The 18,946-nt window shown below is 46.0% G+C and overlaps 1 pseudogene; it reads right to left on the bottom strand.

Annotated features, from left to right (window-relative positions):
- The window catches only part of LOC146855207 (KIF-binding protein pseudogene), a 39,473-nt pseudogene that overhangs the window by 6,729 nt on the left and 13,798 nt on the right, over positions 1-18,946 (bottom strand).

Below are 18,946 nucleotides of genomic sequence, written 5' to 3'. Positions count from 1 at the left end.
AAAGTCGCCTGACAACAGGATTGGTATCTTTGGGAACCTTAAACTCACCTTGTTCCTCCAAACTGCCAACTCTTTAAGCTGCATATTCATCCTTTTATTTGGTGGAAAATAGGAATTGATTAATATTAGATCTGGGCTACCATTTATCCCCCTTTCTCTCTTCTTTTCCCTTGACAAACCAGAGATAGCGATTGACAGAAAATGTGTAAATTCTTGAAAAACAGTATGCCCCTCTATTTTGTATTTTACATTCAGCATTACTGCTAGAACCCCCACAGGCCGTCAAAACCTTCTCTTGATGGCTCTAGTATTAAAAACCATATAGTCACTCATTACCACATTGCTTCCTTCCCAGATCTCTTGCAGAGCAATTATCATTGCATTTCTTTCTTCAATAACAGCCCGCAAAGAGACTGAATCCCTTCTTAGACCCGCAAATATTCCATGACACCAAGCTAACCCCCATAGCATCAGGATCTAGGGTATAGGGGTCTACTAGTCACCTATTTATTATTTATTAACCCCACTATCCATTCCCATTTTGTTTCCACTCTGTTTAACTGATTTCTCATAATTCGATAAAATCTGCCTTCCTTTATCCGACCGCACAATATGGATGTTATCAAAGACAACAAACTCTTGACTCCTCAATCCTTCCGACCTAAGAGCATGATTGGACTGCTGACTTAAAGGTCCCACACTCTACCCCTGTGTATACACCTGTGTTAACAACAGCACTGGGGCGACGGGACTAATGCATCATATATATCAAATCCTAACCTTCGAAGCTCATCCACTGAATTCCTAACTTCATCTGCCACCATCATGGAATAAAAATAAAACCAGGCACCTGGCCTTTAGAAGGACAACTAGAGAAATATCTGCAGAGAATATTTTACATAGCCTTGGGATTAATCCAAACAGAGATTAAATGCATGATCTATTAAGAGCAGAATCTGTGTCTGCAAACATTTCTACAAATTGTAGAACACACTCTGCTTCCTCAGAGTGGTTAACTGCTGGTCCCTTACCCCATCGTTGTTCTGCCTCAAGCAGAGAAGACTCAACTCCTACATATTGGTGTGATCCAACCCTGAACAGGCATCCATTTACTCTGATCGAACTGTGCCAGCTCATAACCTGGGTCTTCCCTCATCCCCACATAAGGATTAGAAAACAGAAATGTAGGAGCTACCTCACATTTTTTTGATTCCTTACATGGATCGTCTGGGACCCCACTTCCCCCCAGCAAATTTACAAATTGACGGAGGGAAAGCTGTTTCAACCAGGGCATCAATTATCCCTTCTCCTGCTACCATTTGCCCAGCCCATGTCTCTCCAGCGGGGTCATCATAGGGAATTTTACCCTCCTTAAACTTTCCTTTTTCACTCTTCATATTTTTCTTCTCCTCTTACTTGAGGCTAATTTAATACCATGTTCCTCTCTATCAGCTATCTTTTGACCCTTTTTGACTTTTTTCACCTTTCAAAAAATTGGAAATATTCCTTACTGTTCTCAATATCCTGCTCAGAGCCCAACACTTCTTCCCCCTGACTAGGGAATCTTGTCATAAACTGTCTTGTTCTAGGAGAAGGGATTTCCACTGGGATAGATCAACCAACAGTTTCCCATTATAGGTCTTTATTGTCAAGTTTTGCTCATGTTTCTGCAGAAGCATCATGCAAATGATGAAAGGTCCTCAACCTCTCCTGGTCACCTATTGTGCCCAACTGAGTCAAAGTACCAACAGTGACCCAGGGAGGTAAGGGAGAAAACAACGAGGAAAACATAAGGTCCCACGTGGCACCCCGCTCTGGGACAGAACCAGTCAACCAACAGAAATAGCTGTTAAGAGAGAAAATAAGAAGAAAAGGTAAGTATACAGGGTATGTCTAATCCTACACGTATATCTTCTGTAGTCGTGTATGTATCTACCTGAAAAATTCCCTTCGTCCATGAGTACTGATAACTGGTGTAAGCAAAAGGGTTTGCATGTCTAGAAAAGGAAAAATATACGAGTAATAAAGCATTCCGAGTTGAAGAGCAACATGTAAGAAAAAGTAGGGGAAAAACTGTACAAATACCCATCTAAGAACATGTTAGAAATGAGGGGGCTCTGGTTGGCGCAGGTGTGTACCCACAACAAGCAGGGACCCTTTACTTCTTGTCAGGGCGAAGGATGACTCCCCAAAATAACCCCTGCTCACCCTCTAGGTGCGTGGCGCGAGCAGTCTAGGCTAAGTCTCAGGCGTACACGGTTAAGCAAATGAGATTACACATACAGTAAACCCCTTGCATGCACCACAAACGGACACCAATCAGGTAGTATATAAAAATAAGCTTTTATGTAGTTTCAGCAGATTCAAATACAAGGCCCAGTAACGTTAAACTGATGGGGCCACAACTCTTTGAAATACGGTAAAGTCTCTTTGTTACGGAAAGTTCCTTAGGCGGGCACAAGGTAACTGTGGGCCTCAGCGCACTTCGTGCTGAGGCGGCGACCGGGAAGCACACGGCAGATGACAGGGAAATCAGAACGTTGCGGACCCTGGATCCGATGCGAGCTCGCGGTCAAGTTCGTAAGTACAGTACCTTGTTTCTTGACGCAAAGGCGGGTGCGGGATTTCAGCGGCTCTTCGACAGAAGGGCGAGGCGGCGTCCGAGGCTCCCACACTTCACGATGGGGGTCTGATCTTCAGGCTCACGACAAGAGCGGGGTGTTGCAGGTGGCGGGTGAACAAAGCGGGGCAGCCGGGCACGCAGATTACGGCCGGGCTGTCCGAGGCTTGGAGATGCTCACAACGCCGATTCCGGCGGGAGGGTGAAGGTGCACAGCGAGCCTCCAGCGAGCGAGGTGGCAGGGGCAGCCCAGCACAGCGTAGGGGGAGCGGCTCCGATTGAGCGAGGCTCTTCCCAAGGCGGGGGCGGCTAAGCAGTCCTGGTCACGGCTCAGGGAGGGACTGGGGCACGAGGGTCACAGCTCCGGCGAGGGAAAGGACACCACAGTCCAGCGGCAGGCGAGTGAAGATCAGGTAGAGCCCAATGGTCCTGGGGCTCCGTTCAGGGGGCAAGCTCAGTTCCAAGCCCTTGGAGATCGTTTTGGAAAGGCACAAGTCTTGAAAGTAAAAATAAAGCAAAGTTTTCAGCAACAGTTTCTCTTCTCCCCTTTGGCAGCAAGGTCACCACTGCAGGCCAATCCCCCAGGACAGGGACAGTCTTCCTCCTACAGCTTTACCGGTGCCTCCTCCTCAGGCAGAGATTCTTCTTGGTCAAAAGCGGATCTAGTTTCTTAGGAGCAGGGCTCCTACATTTATACAGCAAATCTTTTGTTCTCCCAGGCCAGGGGGTCCTTGCCTAGTCCAGTCCGGTTTCTGAGCACTTTGTTTACGCGATGCAGGCTTCTTCTTTCAGAGTGCAGGGCAGAGTTATCAGACGCTCCACAGGGGGCGGAGCCGGCATTGAGGTGGCAGAGCACTGTCCTATTCAGAGCCTAGGAGTACTCCTCCCCCCCCCATCTACCTGTCGATCGTCCTATTCACCACCAGGCTACCTAGCCCTGCCCATCTGGGTTCCCCCAGCCCTGTCACTCACACCAGCCAGACATCAGATACACATCACGCAGAGGCGGGCTGAAATGTTTAGGCAAGCAAAGGCCAGCTTTCTAAAAGCGGCATTTGCAAACGCGGAATATTAAAATAAACCTTGGAAAAAGATGTACCTTATTATTCCGAGTTCAGGCATACTAAACTCGATCTTCTACCATGTTCCCTGGGTCGGTTAGGATCATAGGGTGTAACAATCCAAGCCGCCCATACTGGCCTATGAGAACAGGGTAGCCTTGCAGTAGTGAACAACAAGATGGCGGTAATTCACTACTAGGACATGCCACGCATCTAGGCTTGTCCTACCTTATGCTTACAACGCACCCTGCCCGTGGGCCTACCAGAGGGGTGACTAACATGCAGCTAAGGGAAGGTTTTAGGGACCGGCAAGTGTGGGCACTTGTCAGTCAGCATGTCAGTACCAGACTGCACGCAGGTTCTGCGATGGCAGACCCTAGACATATTTTACCGGCCGCTTCTGTGGGTGGCACAACCAGTGCTGCAAGCCCACCAGCGGTGTTTGCATTTACATGCCCTGGCGCTCCTGGCGCACTTTACTGGGGTCTGACAGTAAACCAAACAATCCAATCATGGAATCCAACCAACATATATAATTTACAAGGGAGCACTCGCACCGCGACACTGGTTGGCAGTGGCACAGCGCGCTGAGCGGCCAACACCATAAAAACACATGAGGCACAGCGACAAAAAGAGGAAGGGAGACTCACGCCAAGGTGTCAGGTCTAACAGAACATATAACAACTGGCCAGAGGTGTTCCAAATAACACAAGATTCTCTGAGATACTGTCAAATGCACTGTATTTTATACACCTTAACTTCAGGCAGACTTAACAGTATTCCTTAAATGTTTTAGGACCTACAGAACTTTAAATATTGATCAGGAACAAGAACAGACCTCCATAAACTCGGAGCCCATATCAGATAAGTACATACTAGGAATCACATAGTAGTTAATAAGGTCAGCTCAAAAGTGCTGTTACCGTATTTGAATTTATGCAGCTTTTCTGTGTCTTATCCCTTAGATTTAGAGAATTCTCCACAGCTGGCATAGTGGGGACCCTTAGAAGATTCAGGAAGCTTCTGACTGGAACACCGGTACAGAAGACACCGCTGTGACGAAAGGACGCAGACGCGAAGCGAACGACGACCCAGAAGCACAGGTGAGGAATCCGGAAGCAGTCTACACTGTCCCGAAGCAGGAACATGAATCCTCTCTGCTCGGGATCAACAAGTATTTGGGCTCCCCGGCCGGCTCCCGCGCATGCAGGTTAGCAGGAGCCGGCCATTTTTGTAGTTGTAGTTTGTAGTCCTGCGTGACCGGCAAACCTGACAGTAGACCCCCCCCATATAGTCCTCCACCGGCTTGGGTTTACCAGAATGTCTTCTTTGAAACAGACGCAGTAGACGAGGGGCGTGCACATGACTAGCTGGTTCCCAGATATGTTCTTCAATACCATATCCTTTCTAATGTACCAGATACTGGAGTTTACGTCTCACCCTCTCGAGTCAATAATAGCCTCAAATTCGTATTCAGGTTAATTGTTTACGATCACAGGGCTGGAGTGTCAGGGGTATGCGTTCTTCTGTTCTACAGGTTTCAGAAGAGAGACGTGAAACACTGGATGTATTTTTAATGCAGCAGGAAGGTCTAATTTCACGACGACAGGATTTATAACCTTACATATCTTGTAAGGACCAATATACCAAGGTTTGAATTTACAAAACCCTTTCACTGAAGTTTTTTTGTAGATAGCCACACTTCGTTCCCTAGGATATACATAGGCCCACGCGTCTATGGATATATGCCTATTCTTTATAACTTGCTTTAGCCTTTTCTAAGTTAACTGTTGCTGTCTGTGTATTTCTTGTAGCTTCTTTACAAAGTCAAGAGCTGCAGGAGCAGGACAAGAAGAAGGAAGCGGGGATAGCATGGTTTGTGGGTGAAAATCATAATTATAGTAGAAAGGAGAGTAAGCAGCAGAGGAGTGGCAACTATTGTTGTAAAAGAATTCAGCTACCCATACAAGTGTATCCCAGTCTGATGAGGAATGTAAGAACTGCCATCGTATATACTGCTCAAAACACTGATTTACTCTCTCGGTTTGGCCATCCATCTGAGGGTGATGGCTAGAGGATAGTCTTACATCTATTTGTAATAGGGCACCCATCCCCTTCCAGAATTTGGAAATAAATTGAGCACCCCTATCAGATACAAGAACAGAGGGAAGGCCATGTAAACGTACAATGTGTTGAACAAACAGAGACGCTAATATCTTGGACGTTGGGATTGCCTTCAACTGGATAAAGTGGGCATTCTTGGTTAATAAATCAACCACAATGAGGAGAGTAGTGTTTCCCTGAGCGGTCGTTGGTAGTTCTACAATAAAACACATAGTCACTGTATGCCAGGGGTTAGGTGGAGTGGGCAACAGCCTTAATGAACCTGCAGTGGCCTGATGAGAAGCCTTCCCTTGTGCACATACATGGCAGGTTTGAATGTATTTTCTGCCATCACACCCCATACCGGGCCACCAAAAGTTTATTTTCAGTATTTCCACAGTTTCTTATGCCCAGGATGTCCCGAAAGAAGATGAGTTTGACACCATTCTAATTCTTGTTGCTGGAGTCTATGAGTAGGAAGCACCAATCCCCCTTGGACATAAAACAAAACCTGAGTTTTAGTGACATCATAAGTTCGAACTACCTCTTCCATTTTTACAGACCCTTGTGCCTCTTTAACTGATTTCAGGAACTCATCTTCAGAACAAATAGCACCTACAGATCCTTGTGCCTCTTTTTATTTGATTTCAAGAACTCATCTTCAGAACAAATAGAACCTGTTATTAGCTCCCTAGCTATTATAGGAGAGGGCTCACTCTGAGGTTCTTCACGTTCATAACCTAAACGGGACAGGGTATCTGCTGTTCTGTTTTGCCTAGAATTGTAAAATGAAATAGTAATCACTGAAGAACTGCGTCCACCGCAATTGTCGCATGGACAAAGCTCTTGCAGATTTGAGAAACTGCAAATTACGGTGATCTGTAAGAACTGTTATTCTATGATTGGCTCCTAAAAGATACTGCCTCCATTCCTCAAAAACCCTTTTTATAGCTAACAGTTCCTTGTCTCCTATAGCATAATTCAACTCAGCAGGTGTTCCTTTGTGTGAGTAATATGCTACAGGATGAAGGCATCATGTAGTTGGGTCTACTTGGGATAGAACCCCTCCGACAGCAATTTGTGAGGCGTCAGCCTCAACCACGAAAGGCAAAGAAGGATCGGGATGTCTCAGTATGTGTACTTGTGTGAATGCTTTCTTCAATTTACAAAAGGCTTCCTTGGCAGCAGGTGTCCATTGAAACTTAACCCCCTTTTTTAGGAGTTTGGTAAAGGGGGAGGATACATCAGAGAAGTTACTTATAAAGGACCTGTAAAACTTGGCAAAGCCAAGAAAACTCTGAATGTCTCTAACGTTTTTTTGTGCCTGCCATCGTGTAATGGCTTAGACTTTCTGTGGGTCTATACTGATTCCTTGGGGAGACACAATGAACTCAAGGAAGCATACATGGGAGGTATGGAACTGACAGTTCTCTAGCTTGCAGTATAAACGATTGTCTCGCAGGTGCTTGAGGACTTTCCTAACATGGATCTCATGCTCTTGTATCGATGAAGAATAAATTAAAATATCATCAATATAAGCAACAACAAAGAAGTCTAACATATCCTTTAGTACTTTGTTGATTAAAAAACTGAAAAGCTGATGGGGCATTGCATAATCCGAAAGACAATAAAAAATATTCCTTTAGACCAAACTTGGTACAGAAAGCCGTCTTCCACTCATCCTCCTCCTTGATTCTTACCAGATGGTAGGCTCCTCGCAAATTCAACTTGGTGAAAATGTTGGCGTTCTTTATCTTCTCAAGGAGGGAGGCTATAAGGGGTAGAGGGTACTGGTTCTCAATTGTAACTTCATTGAGTGCTCTATAGTCTATGCAACACCTAAGACCCCCTTCCCATTTAGGTATAAAAAAAGAGAGATGAGGAGGCCGGTGATCCGGAAGGGTGAAGAAAACCGATCCTAAGCATTTCATCCAAGTAATCACGCAGATACACATTCTCTTTTTCCGTCAAAGCATAGATCCTGCTACAGGGTATGCGAGCATCAGGCAATAAATTAATTCTGTAAACATAGGGCCTGTGGGGCGGAATGCTGGTGGCTTTTCTGAATCAAAAACCTCTTTCAGGTCGTGATAAATGATGGGTAAATTAGAAACTTTGGAACTGGTGATTACTGCTACCTTCCCTGGACTGCTCGTATTGTGAAAAATGTGTTCTTTACAATTATCAGGACTGAAAGCTAATGTCATCTGTGCTGGCACAACCAAGGCAGCCCTAATATGGCAGGGAACTGAGGAGACTGAATAAGGTCAAATGCAATAGTTTCTAGATGTTTGTTCTCAATAAACAATGTTAAATCACTAGCAGCATGTGTAATTTGACCAGAATTAAGATTACTGCCATCTATGATTGTGACTTTGTCCAAGAGGTTTTGGACACCAGAGGAGTGTTCTTACTGTGTGCCCTATGTAAGTCCATAAAATTACCAGTGGCACCGTAATCCACCATTATTTGAATATCCATAACCTGTTGTCCACATATCAGGCAAGAGGATAGGAAGAAATTACTGGGGGATGACAAGACTGCTTCTGTCAGCAAGACAATTAACCGTGAACTACCTGAAGCCTTTGTCTCATGAGACTCTGGCTCACTAGTTTTCCGAAGGTTTTTTCTGCTTTGACTTCATGGGGCATTCCCTATAAAAATTACCCCGTTTTCCGCAATATAAACACAATTTTTTGTCATGCCTTCTCTGCCTTTCTTCTTCACTGAGGGGCTCCCTAATGCTTCCAATCTGTATAGGTTCTGGTTTTTCTATTGGTTTTTCTAGATCAGATGTATTCTCTGTATAGATTAAGACGCAACCTTCTTACCGCCCTCTTTCTCTTTTCCTTTCACTGATTCTGTGATCTAATTTGACCACCAGATCTATAAGGGCAGTGCAAGACTCAGGAGGATCAACCACTTGTGCTAGAAGATCTTTTAATTCATCCCTCCACCATCTATAGAACAGGGCGCTATGTTTTTCTTCAGGCCATCCCGCCACCGCTACCAATATATTGAAGGTAGAAATGTAGGTTGTTAAGTCCTTTGTCCCCTGTTTCAGGTTTAAGAGCTCGGTATCTACTGACTGCATGAAGGAATGCCTTTCAAACAGCTTCCTAAGTTCTCCCTTGAAAGGGGTGTATTAGGCAGCAATGGGTCATTTCTTTCTATGAGGGTATGGACCAATTGGCTGCAGACCCCCCCAAATATGATATGACAAATGCTACCTTAGCTTGGTCGTTCGGAAAGCATGCAGCTTTACACATAAAGTGGAGCTGGCACTGACTAAGAAAGGCAGCAAACTTGGTGGGATCCCCCATAAGCCGTGAGGGGCCAACGGAATGGACTGGGGTGTAGTTACATATATAAAAGGGACATTAGTACCGGGAGACTGAGAGTAAGGTGGAAACTGGACTCCTGTACCCCCTGCCATGTTACCCAAACTAGATTCAGTCCTCATGCCCCATTGGAGGGAATCCACTTGTGCAGACAAGGCTTGTGTTTATTTCTAAAGGTTACCCAGCATGTGGGCTAAGTCTGTAAGCGTTACCTGACTCATTTCCATAACGTTCGGGCAGAAATGAGACTTTTTTATGGCTTTGCATTCTGTCAAGTTTTACTAACGTTTCCGCAGGAGCGTCATGCAAATGATGAAAGGTCCTCAACCTCTCCTGGTCACCTATTGTACCCAACTGAGTCAAAGTACCAACAGTAACCCAGGGAGGTAAGGGAGAAAACAACGAGGAAAACAAAAGGTCCTACGTTACACCCCGCTCTGGGACAGAACCAGTCAACCAAGAGAAACAGCTGTTAAGAGAGAAAATAAGAAGAAAAAGGTAAGTACATGTATATCTTCTATAGTTGTGTATGTATCTACCTGAATATTCCCTTCTTTCATGAGTACTGGTAACTGGTGTAAGCAAAAGGGTGTGTATGTCTCGAAAAGGAAAAATATACAAGTAATAAAGAGTTTGGAGTTGAAGATCAAAGTGTAAGAAAAATGTAGAGGGAAAACTGTACAAACACCCACTTAAGGACATATAATAACTGGCCAGAGAATAACATAAGGTTCTCTGAGATGCTCTCTAATGCACTGTATTCTATCTACCTTAACTTCAGGCAGACTTAACAGTATTCCTTAATTGTTTTAGGAATCTACAGAACTTTGAATAATGATCAGCAACAAGAACAGATCTCCATAACTGTGGAGCCCATGTCAGATAAGTAAATACTAGGATTCACATAATAGTTAATAAGGTCAGCGCAAAAGCGCTGTTACCGTATTTGAATTTATGTAGCTTTTCTTTGTCTTATCTCTTAGATTTAGAGAATAGTCCTCAGGGGGCTGGAGCCCATAGCTGGCGTAGCGGGGACCCTTAGAAGATTCAGGAATCTTATAACTGGAATGCCGGTACAAGAGACACCGCCACAACGAGAGGACGTCAACACAAAGCGAACGATGCCCCGGAAGCACAGGTGAGGAATCCAGAAGCATCCTACACTGTCCCGAAGCAGGAACGTGAAGCGTCTCTGCTCAGTATCAACAAGTATTTGGACTCCCCGGCCGGCTCCCACGCAAGCGCGATAGAGGGAGCTGACCATTTTTGTAGTTCGCCGATCGGCCGCGACCGGCAAACCTGACATTTATTCCCAGTTCAGGCTCAGGACAACCCACTTGTACCCGCATCTCCTTATAGCTTTTAACATCCCTGAAGCTCCTATCCCCTACTGATTTTAAGGGTAGTTAGTTCTTAAAGTATCACTGATAGAATATCAAATGTATGTTCAGAGCTAGCAGTATTCTCCTCCATTTGGAACAGAATTGATGACAATGGCACGTTACTCGGCGGCTTCAATATAAGATCAGGTGGTGTCTGGTAAAGCTGGAGCTGTGAAGTTAGGAGTACTGGAGAACATTTTCAAAGATTTTTCATCTGCTTGGGCATTACAGACAAATGATCTGTGTCTTTATTTATACCCCCCCCCCCCCTGTTTAGTTTAAAAGGTGAAATGTCAAGTATAGTATAGCCCAATACAGTAGAAGCCTGAGAGGCCTGTGATACTGCTATCTCAGAACATCCTGAAAAACATTCCCTCGAGGATAAATTGTCCCCCTTCCAGGGGGACTCTTGGGCTGATTGTATAGGGTCCTGCCGCACACACATGGCCTCTAGAGGCAGCAATCGCTGATCCTTACCTGATTGCAAGCGAGTCTGCATCCTTGACTGCACCTGCAGAGGATTGGAGGTAGAAATTTACTCAGGAGACTTCTGGTAAACCGCCTCTGTTCTTAACGACCCCTGATCCTCCGGTACTTGCTTCTTAGCTTCCATCCTGACTGCTCCTGGTCAATACTGAGAATAGGAGTCACTTTGGGCAATTTCTGAAAATATGCTGGTATTATTTCACTCTCTTTATATGCTACCAGATGCGTTGCTCTATTCTATAATGGATCGGCTTTTGTTTTTTGACACAATCTGGCAGAAAGGATTCTACCCAATCTAAGTTTTTTTGTCATCATTGTAAAACAATTTTTGACCAGTTTACAGCCAAAGGGAGAGTAAGGGAATGTCAGGAAGAGGCTATGCAGGTCGTCTGTAAGAGGCAAGCTGCACCAGCCTAATGCCGGCCACCTCTGCCCCCACTCAGAAGGACCCACCACTCTAGACCTTAGCTGTTCTTCCAGATCCACCTCTACTCCAACACCACTGATAGAGTCAGCAAGTTGCTCCTTCTCCTCAGGAGCAACCCACCCTGCAAATTTCCACTGCTTCTCTACTGCATACCAGACACTGTCCACATGAAGGGCAACAGGTAACGGCAGAACCCTCCTGCTCACTGCTCCCTCCTCTCCACCGGCCTCAGAGCCACAGAGCAAGGCAGAATGGAACAGAGCCAGTAGAAAGATACAAAACTCTGGTCCTGAACAAGAGATGAGCACAATGAGAAACACAGGGTGGGGAAAGGCTGTGGCATGCAAGCTGTACCAGCCCGAAGTTTGGCACTTCTGCGCACCGCAGCTCTGTACACTGCAGTGCAGCAGCTACCATGCTGAAACCTTCCCCCCCATCTCCCAGCAACACCACAGTCCTCCTCATCTCCAGACCTGATTAGGCTGCTCCAATTTGGCTGCTAAGACCTAAACATGGCTTGGTGGCCAGCAACTTACTTCACACTTTCCACAGATTAACATGACATAGCGTGGCTACTGCACACCTGGACCCTGAGCCATGCCAAGACAAACTTGCCTTGTAACAAGAAGGAGAAGCACGGCTCCCAAACACCCAAAACTTTGGGCTGCTCAGTACAGCTGCTGCGCCGTTTGTTGATGTGGTTATTGTGCTCTCGCTGAGACACTCCAGGTTGAATCCTCCACCCTGGGACAGAGCAGAACGAAGTCCTGAACAACAGTGAGCAGTGAGCCTCCCGGCGTCACCGCCTCCGACAAGCTTCCGCAATCAGACTCTGTGACCACATGACCGAAGATTAGTAGGTGAGATTTGTACAATGGAGATCTATTACAATGTTGAGCACATTTGTGCCAAATTGCCGGGATGACCTGGTTTAGAGAGTTTAGCTATGGTAATCTGCACCTTCAGGTCTAAATTTATAGAGGGTGGATATCCATTCCTCAAGGTCGAGGTTCTACCAACGGCAATCCTGCTGCATGGCCTGGGGTACTTGAGGAAAGGAAGGAACATAAAGTAATAGGTATCATGTAGTGGTCTGACCAAGCAGTAGGCCAGTGTTGTGATACCTGTAAATTAGGAATATTACTAAAAAGTAGGTCCATGGTGTGTACTTTCACATGAGTCGGGCCCACAACCAGTTAAGCTAGCTGCAAAGAAGTGAGATCTTGGAGAAGATTCCTTTAAGCACTACTAATATTGTAATGAAGATGTTTGTTAAAAGCTCCCTCTAGGGTAAATTTGGTTCTGTTTATGGTCAGACTTGGAACCACATCGAGGAACACCTTGAGAAAGTGAGCCAGGAGGCCAGGAGGCCTATAAAAGAGAACTCCAGAGAGGGCGCAAGTGGGAGTATACGAAATTGAAAATGGAAGACTTTCACAATCGGGGAGGGTATAAGGAGTTAAAGTGCAAAAACAACAATTGATGGACAGAATGCAGAACAATGTCATACATTCACCCCAGTACAGAGATCTGGGCCTAAATCCATCGTTTTTTTGCTCACCATGCCATTCCAGTTTGAACCCAGCCATATGCAAATCAGTCTTGACCCTGTGCCCCATGGGAACAGTCCAGCCCGAACTGCCAAGCCAGGTCCTCCCTGGACTGGAAACAAGCATCCTAGGACCGGTTTCGGGCTTTCAGCCCTCGTCAGCCAGGATAGCCTGATTCCAGTGGCATGGAGAGCAAGGGACTCACGTCTGAGCATACCCTTCCCACTCGGGGTGACAAATGCAAAAACAACAATTGATGGACAGAATGCAGAACAATGTCATACATTCACCCCAGTACAGAGATCTGGGCCTAAATCCATCGTTTTTTTGCTCACCATGCCATTCCAGTTTGAACCCAGCCATATGCAAATCAGTCTTGACCCTGTGCCCCATGGGAACAGTCCAGCCCGAACTGCCAAGCCAGGTCCTCCCTGGACTGGAAACAAGCATCCTAGGACCGGTTTCGGGCTTTCAGCCCTCGTCAGCCAGGATAGCCTAATTCCAGTGGCATGGAGAGCAAGGGACTCACGTCTGAGCATACCCTTCCCACTCGGGGTGACAAATGCAAAAACAACAATTGATGGACAGAATGCAGAACAATGTCATACATTCACCCAAGTACAGAGATCTGGGCCTAAATCCATCGTTTTTTTGCTCACCATGCCATTCCAGTTTGAACCCAGCCATATGCAAATCAGTCTTGACCCTGTGCCCCATGGGAACAGTCCAGCCCGAACTGCCAAGCCAGGTCCTCCCTGGACTGGAAACAAGCATCCTAGGACCGGTTTCGGGCTTTCAGCCCTCGTCAGCCAGGATAGCCTGATTCCAGTGGCATGGAGAGCAAGGGACTCACGTCTGAGCATACCCTTCCCACTCGGGGTGACAAATGCAAAAACAACAATTGATGGACAGAATGCAGAACAATGTCATACATTCACCCCAGTACAGAGATCTGGGCCTAAATCCATCGTTTTTTTGCTCACCATGCCATTCCAGTTTGAACCCAGCCATATGCAAATCAGTCTTGACCCTGTGCCCCATGGGAACAGTCCAGCCCGAACTGCCAAGCCAGGTCCTCCCTGGACTGGAAACAAGCATCCTAGGACCGGTTTCGGGCTTTCAGCCCTCGTCAGCCAGGATAGCCTGATTCCAGTGGCATGGAGAGCAAGGGACTCACGTCTGAGCATACCCTTCCCACTCGGGGTGACAAATGCAAAAACAACAATTGATGGACAGAATGCAGAACAATGTCATACATTCACCCCAGTACAGAGATCTGGGCCTAAATCCATCGTTTTTTTGCTCACCATGCCATTCCAGTTTGAACCCAGCCATATGCAAATCAGTCTTGACCCTGTGCCCCATGGGAACAGTCCAGCCCGAACTGCCAAGCCAGGTCCTCCCTGGACTGGAAACAAGCATCCTAGGACCGGTTTCGAGCTTTCAGCCCTCGTCTGCCAGGATAGCCTGATTCCAGTGGCATGGAGAGCAAGGGACTCACGTCTGAGCATACCCTTCCCACTCGGGGTGACAAATGCAAAAACAACAATTGATGGACAGAATGCAGAACCCAGATCTCTTCACTGGGGGAGAATGTCTGCATTGTCAGCATTCCGTCCATCAATTGTTTGTTGTAACGCTTTTTGCCCTAAGTGGGATGGGTATTCCCAGACGTGGGACCCGTGCTCACTACGCCACTGGAGTCAAGCTATCCTGGCTGATGACGGCTGATAGCCAGAAACCGGTCCTAGGATGCTTGATTCCGGTCCAGGGAAGACATGGCTTGGCAGTTCGGGCTGGACTGTTCCCATGAGGCACAGGGTCAAGACTGATTTGCATATGGCCATGTCTAAACTGGGGTGGTGTAGTGGGCAAAAGAACGATGGATTTAACCCAGATCTCTTGACTGGGGGAGAATGTCTGCATTGTCAGCATTCCGTCCATCAATTGTTTGTTGTAACGCTTTTTGCCCTAAGTGGGATGGGTATTCCCAGACGTGGGACCCGTGCTCACTACGCCACTGGAGTCAAGCTATCCTGGCTGATGACGGCTGATAGCCAGAAACCGGTCCTAGGATGCTTGATTCCGGTCCAGGGAAGACATGGCTTGGCAGTTCGGGCTGGACTGTTCCCATGAGGCACAGGGTCAAGACTGATTTGCATATGGCCATGTCTAAACTGGGGTGGTGTAGTGGGCAAAAGAACGATGGATTTAACCCAGATCTCTTGACTGGGGGAGAATGTCTGCATTGTCAGCATTCCGTCCATCAATTGTTTGTTGTAACGCTTTTTGCCCTAAGTGGGATGGGTATTCCCAGACGTGGGACCCGTGCTCACTACGCCACTGGAGTCAAGCTATCCTGGCTGATGACGGCTGATAGCCAGAAACCGGTCCTAGGATGCTTGATTCCGGTCCAGGGAAGACATGGCTTGGCAGTTCGGGCTGGACTGTTCCCATGAGGCACAGGGTCAAGACTGATTTGCATATGGCCATGTCTAAACTGGGGTGGTGTAGTGGGCAAAAGAACGATGGATTTAACCCAGATCTCTTGACTGGGGGAGAATGTCTGCATTGTCAGCATTCCGTCCATCAATTGTTTGTTGTAACGCTTTTTGCCCTAAGTGGGATGGGTATTCCCAGACGTGGGACCCGTGCTCACTACGCCACTGGAGTCAAGCTATCCTGGCTGATGACGGCTGATAGCCAGAAACCGTTCCTAGGATGCTTGATTCCGGTCCAGGGAAGACATGGCTTGGCAGTTTGGGCTGGACTGTTCCCATGAGGCACAGGGTCAAGACTGATTTGCATATGGCCATGTCTAAACTGGGGTGGTGTAGTGGGCAAAAGAACGATGGATTTAACCCAGATCTCTTGACTGGGGGAGAATGTCTGCATTGTCAGCATTCCGTCCATCAATTGTTTGTTGTAACGCTTTTTGCCCTAAGTGGGATGGGTATTCCCAGACGTGGGACCCGTGCTCACTACGCCACTGGAGTCAAGCTATCCTGGCTGATGACGGCTGATAGCCAGAAACCGGTCCTAGGATGCTTGATTCCGGTCCAGGGAAGACATGGCTTGGCAGTTCGGGCTGGACTGTTCCCATGAGGCACAGGGTCAAGACTGATTTGCATATGGCCATGTCTAAACTGGGGTGGTGTAGTGGGCAAAAGAACGATGGATTTAACCCAGATCTCTTGACTGGGGGAGAATGTCTGCATTGTCAGCATTCCGTCCATCAATTGTTTGTTGTAACGCATAAGGAGTTAAAGTACCTTTGAATGAATCTCTGTAGATAATAGCAACCCTACCCCCTCCATTAGCTTTCCGATCCAGTCTGCCAGTGACGTAGCCTGAGGGTAAGACCTGAGCTACATCAGGTGCGGAAAAACCCTAGTGAAGCAAATCTCAGCCAAAAATAGCACGTCTAGCTGATTATCCTGGATGAGCGAGAAAATCTCCAAACTGTTGCCTGCCAGAGAGCGGTAATTGATCCGGAACAAACGCCATTCGGCCTATTCTTTGTTAGGGTAGGCTCAACTTTGGTTGAGTTGACTTCCTAATAGGCAGGTTTTACAGAACAATTCTGAATAACAGAGATCAACTGAATGTAATTGGGTATTTTACATAATGCTCGCAGTTAATTAGAATTATACTTTACCTTATTTTGTTTAAGAGGAGTATTGTGGCTGGCCTATGGTCCCAGCTGGGTGCGGACAGGTGCAGAGAGGCTTGCCTTTGACCGGCATGTACGCGCTATAGCCTTTATTTAAGGAGAACTCCCCCTAAAACAGCTAGAGCGCCTACTAAAAATGGCAACTCTAGATGTACAACAACATGGTCAGATTAAAGTGCAAAACACAGTTTTTTACTTCATACAAGAAATTAGCAAATTCACCTATTTGTCCTTTTTAAAATACCCCGCTTAGAAATATCAGGCAAAAACGTAAAACCTTAGATTAAAAAACCCACACCACAGCTGTGACACCTGGCTGATAGCAGCGTGAGGTAGCCTTAAATTGGCTGCCTCCTGATTGACTCCCTCAAAATCAAAAAAGATGTTGCCGCAGTCATTTTAGGACTCGGGGGACTCGATCCCTGTGTCCTGACAAAATAAGTAAAACAATATAGAGGAGGGTAGTGATGGACACCCTGACCAATAGCTCAAAAGTATTTTTTTAATGGTATAGAGAATCCGTGGATGTACTCCCACTTTTTTTTAACTAAACGGTGATGTATATTGTATGGAGAGAGGTGATTGCACCTCCCAACCTATCCAAGCAGTCTGAAGGCCTCCTGGACCCCATATCCTGGGGCTGAAGTCCCCCCACTCTCATGGGCAGGGGTCGTAGCTTTCCTCTCGCCCGTGGGAGCAGAAACAAAAGCTACTGCCACCAGGCAAGAACAAAGGAAGAGAGGCGGCTCAGGCCACCGCCTATTATGGGTGCTGGTTGGGGAGCCAGCAGGAGCCACAGAGTCACAGAGTCTTTGGGGCTCCCCCTGGGAACCCCAACATTTAAAAAAGTTGTGTGAACCCTGGACGGTGCTGACTAGGGTACCGCAGGTGCAGTTGGGGCCTTTGAACTGCCCCTGTGGACACCAACTTTACATAAACTGTGGGAGTACCGGGTGGGACTAGGACACCTAAAAAATATTTTAGAAAAATAAAAAAATAATGATGAATGAGTGTCGGGAGCTGCGCGTTTATTATTTACTTCTCCCGGCCAGCAGTGCCCCATAATGCCTTTCAAGGGCTTATTTACATATGTTCCTCTGTTTGGGATGTCCAAACTGGCCTGGGGCACCACCAATAGGTCACAAAGGTGTTGTTGGGGTCTACAAGGAGCACAGCAGCCCCCCCTAGGATTTTAGTTTTCAACTGTAAGTCTCCTCAGTAATTAAATGTATGACCCTAGGATGGCTTACCATTTATTCTATAGCACTCCGAGCTGTTTGCCTTTCATCTGAACTGAGGGGGCCTTGTGTTGTTGGCTCTATGGCTGCTTTTGTGACCTGAAGATTCAGAAAAAAATGCTTTCTTTTAAATATTTGTGCTAAAATAATTATTATGCATTGCCAGTGTGAGTATATATGAGGATTAGTTTGGAATATGACTATTGATAAATTATTGTGACAACTTTTTGACAAAGCCAATAGGTTTGCTTCATACAAGTTGATGTACTGATCCCTTGCTAAAGTCAATAGGGCAGCTTTTTTTATTTTGATGACCTGACTCTTTGACAAAGCCAGCTCTGCTTTACTTAAAATGACATATCATTACTTTACAATTAAAAAAAACCTCAGAAATTCAATGAAAAAACAAAGGTTAAAGTGACGTTACAATTAAGTGAAACTGTCTCTTAAAACATAACACTTTAAACTAAAAAAATATTGAAATTTACTAGTTATAGTTAAATGAAGTTACTGTAACTCACGCCCTCATCATGCACTGCTAATGACCTCATATATTACAACACTCATGACATGGTATCATGTGATACAAACAACAGGAGGAACCCTTAAACCCAGTTTTTTTTTAAATTAAGAAAACTTTGATGCTGTTTGATGAATATTAAAAAAACTTTCCCCAAAAAGTCTCATCCTCATCAGCTCCTGCCTGAAAGGTTTTGGGGTGGTCCATTAAATAGGGGCCTGGAAAAAGGGGGTGTCCCAAAATATGTCTTCCCATTCATTTTTTCCCATAAGAAAATTGAACAGAGATAACGTAAAAACTGCTAAGCGTAATTACATCAAATTTGTCAGAAAGCTATTGTATTTTTTGTGATGTGGTGTAAATCTGTTCAGTAGTTTCTGAAAATGTAAGGTTTAAATAATTCCATATTTTACTCTGCTGAGAATCCGCGCAGCCAACAGACAGTGAAATAAGATCTGATTGACTGCCACCACATCAACAAAGATATGGCAGCAGCCAATTTTAGGACTCAGGGACTCAGTCCCCTGGTCTACAAAAATGTTTAA

Source organism: Triturus cristatus, chromosome 4_1 (assembly GCF_964204655.1).
Source record: "Triturus cristatus chromosome 4_1, aTriCri1.1, whole genome shotgun sequence".
NCBI classification, from domain to species: Eukaryota; Metazoa; Chordata; class Amphibia; order Caudata; family Salamandridae; genus Triturus; species Triturus cristatus.
Note: the sequence above shows the minus strand (reverse complement) of the source record. Positions and strands in the feature narration are given on the sequence as shown.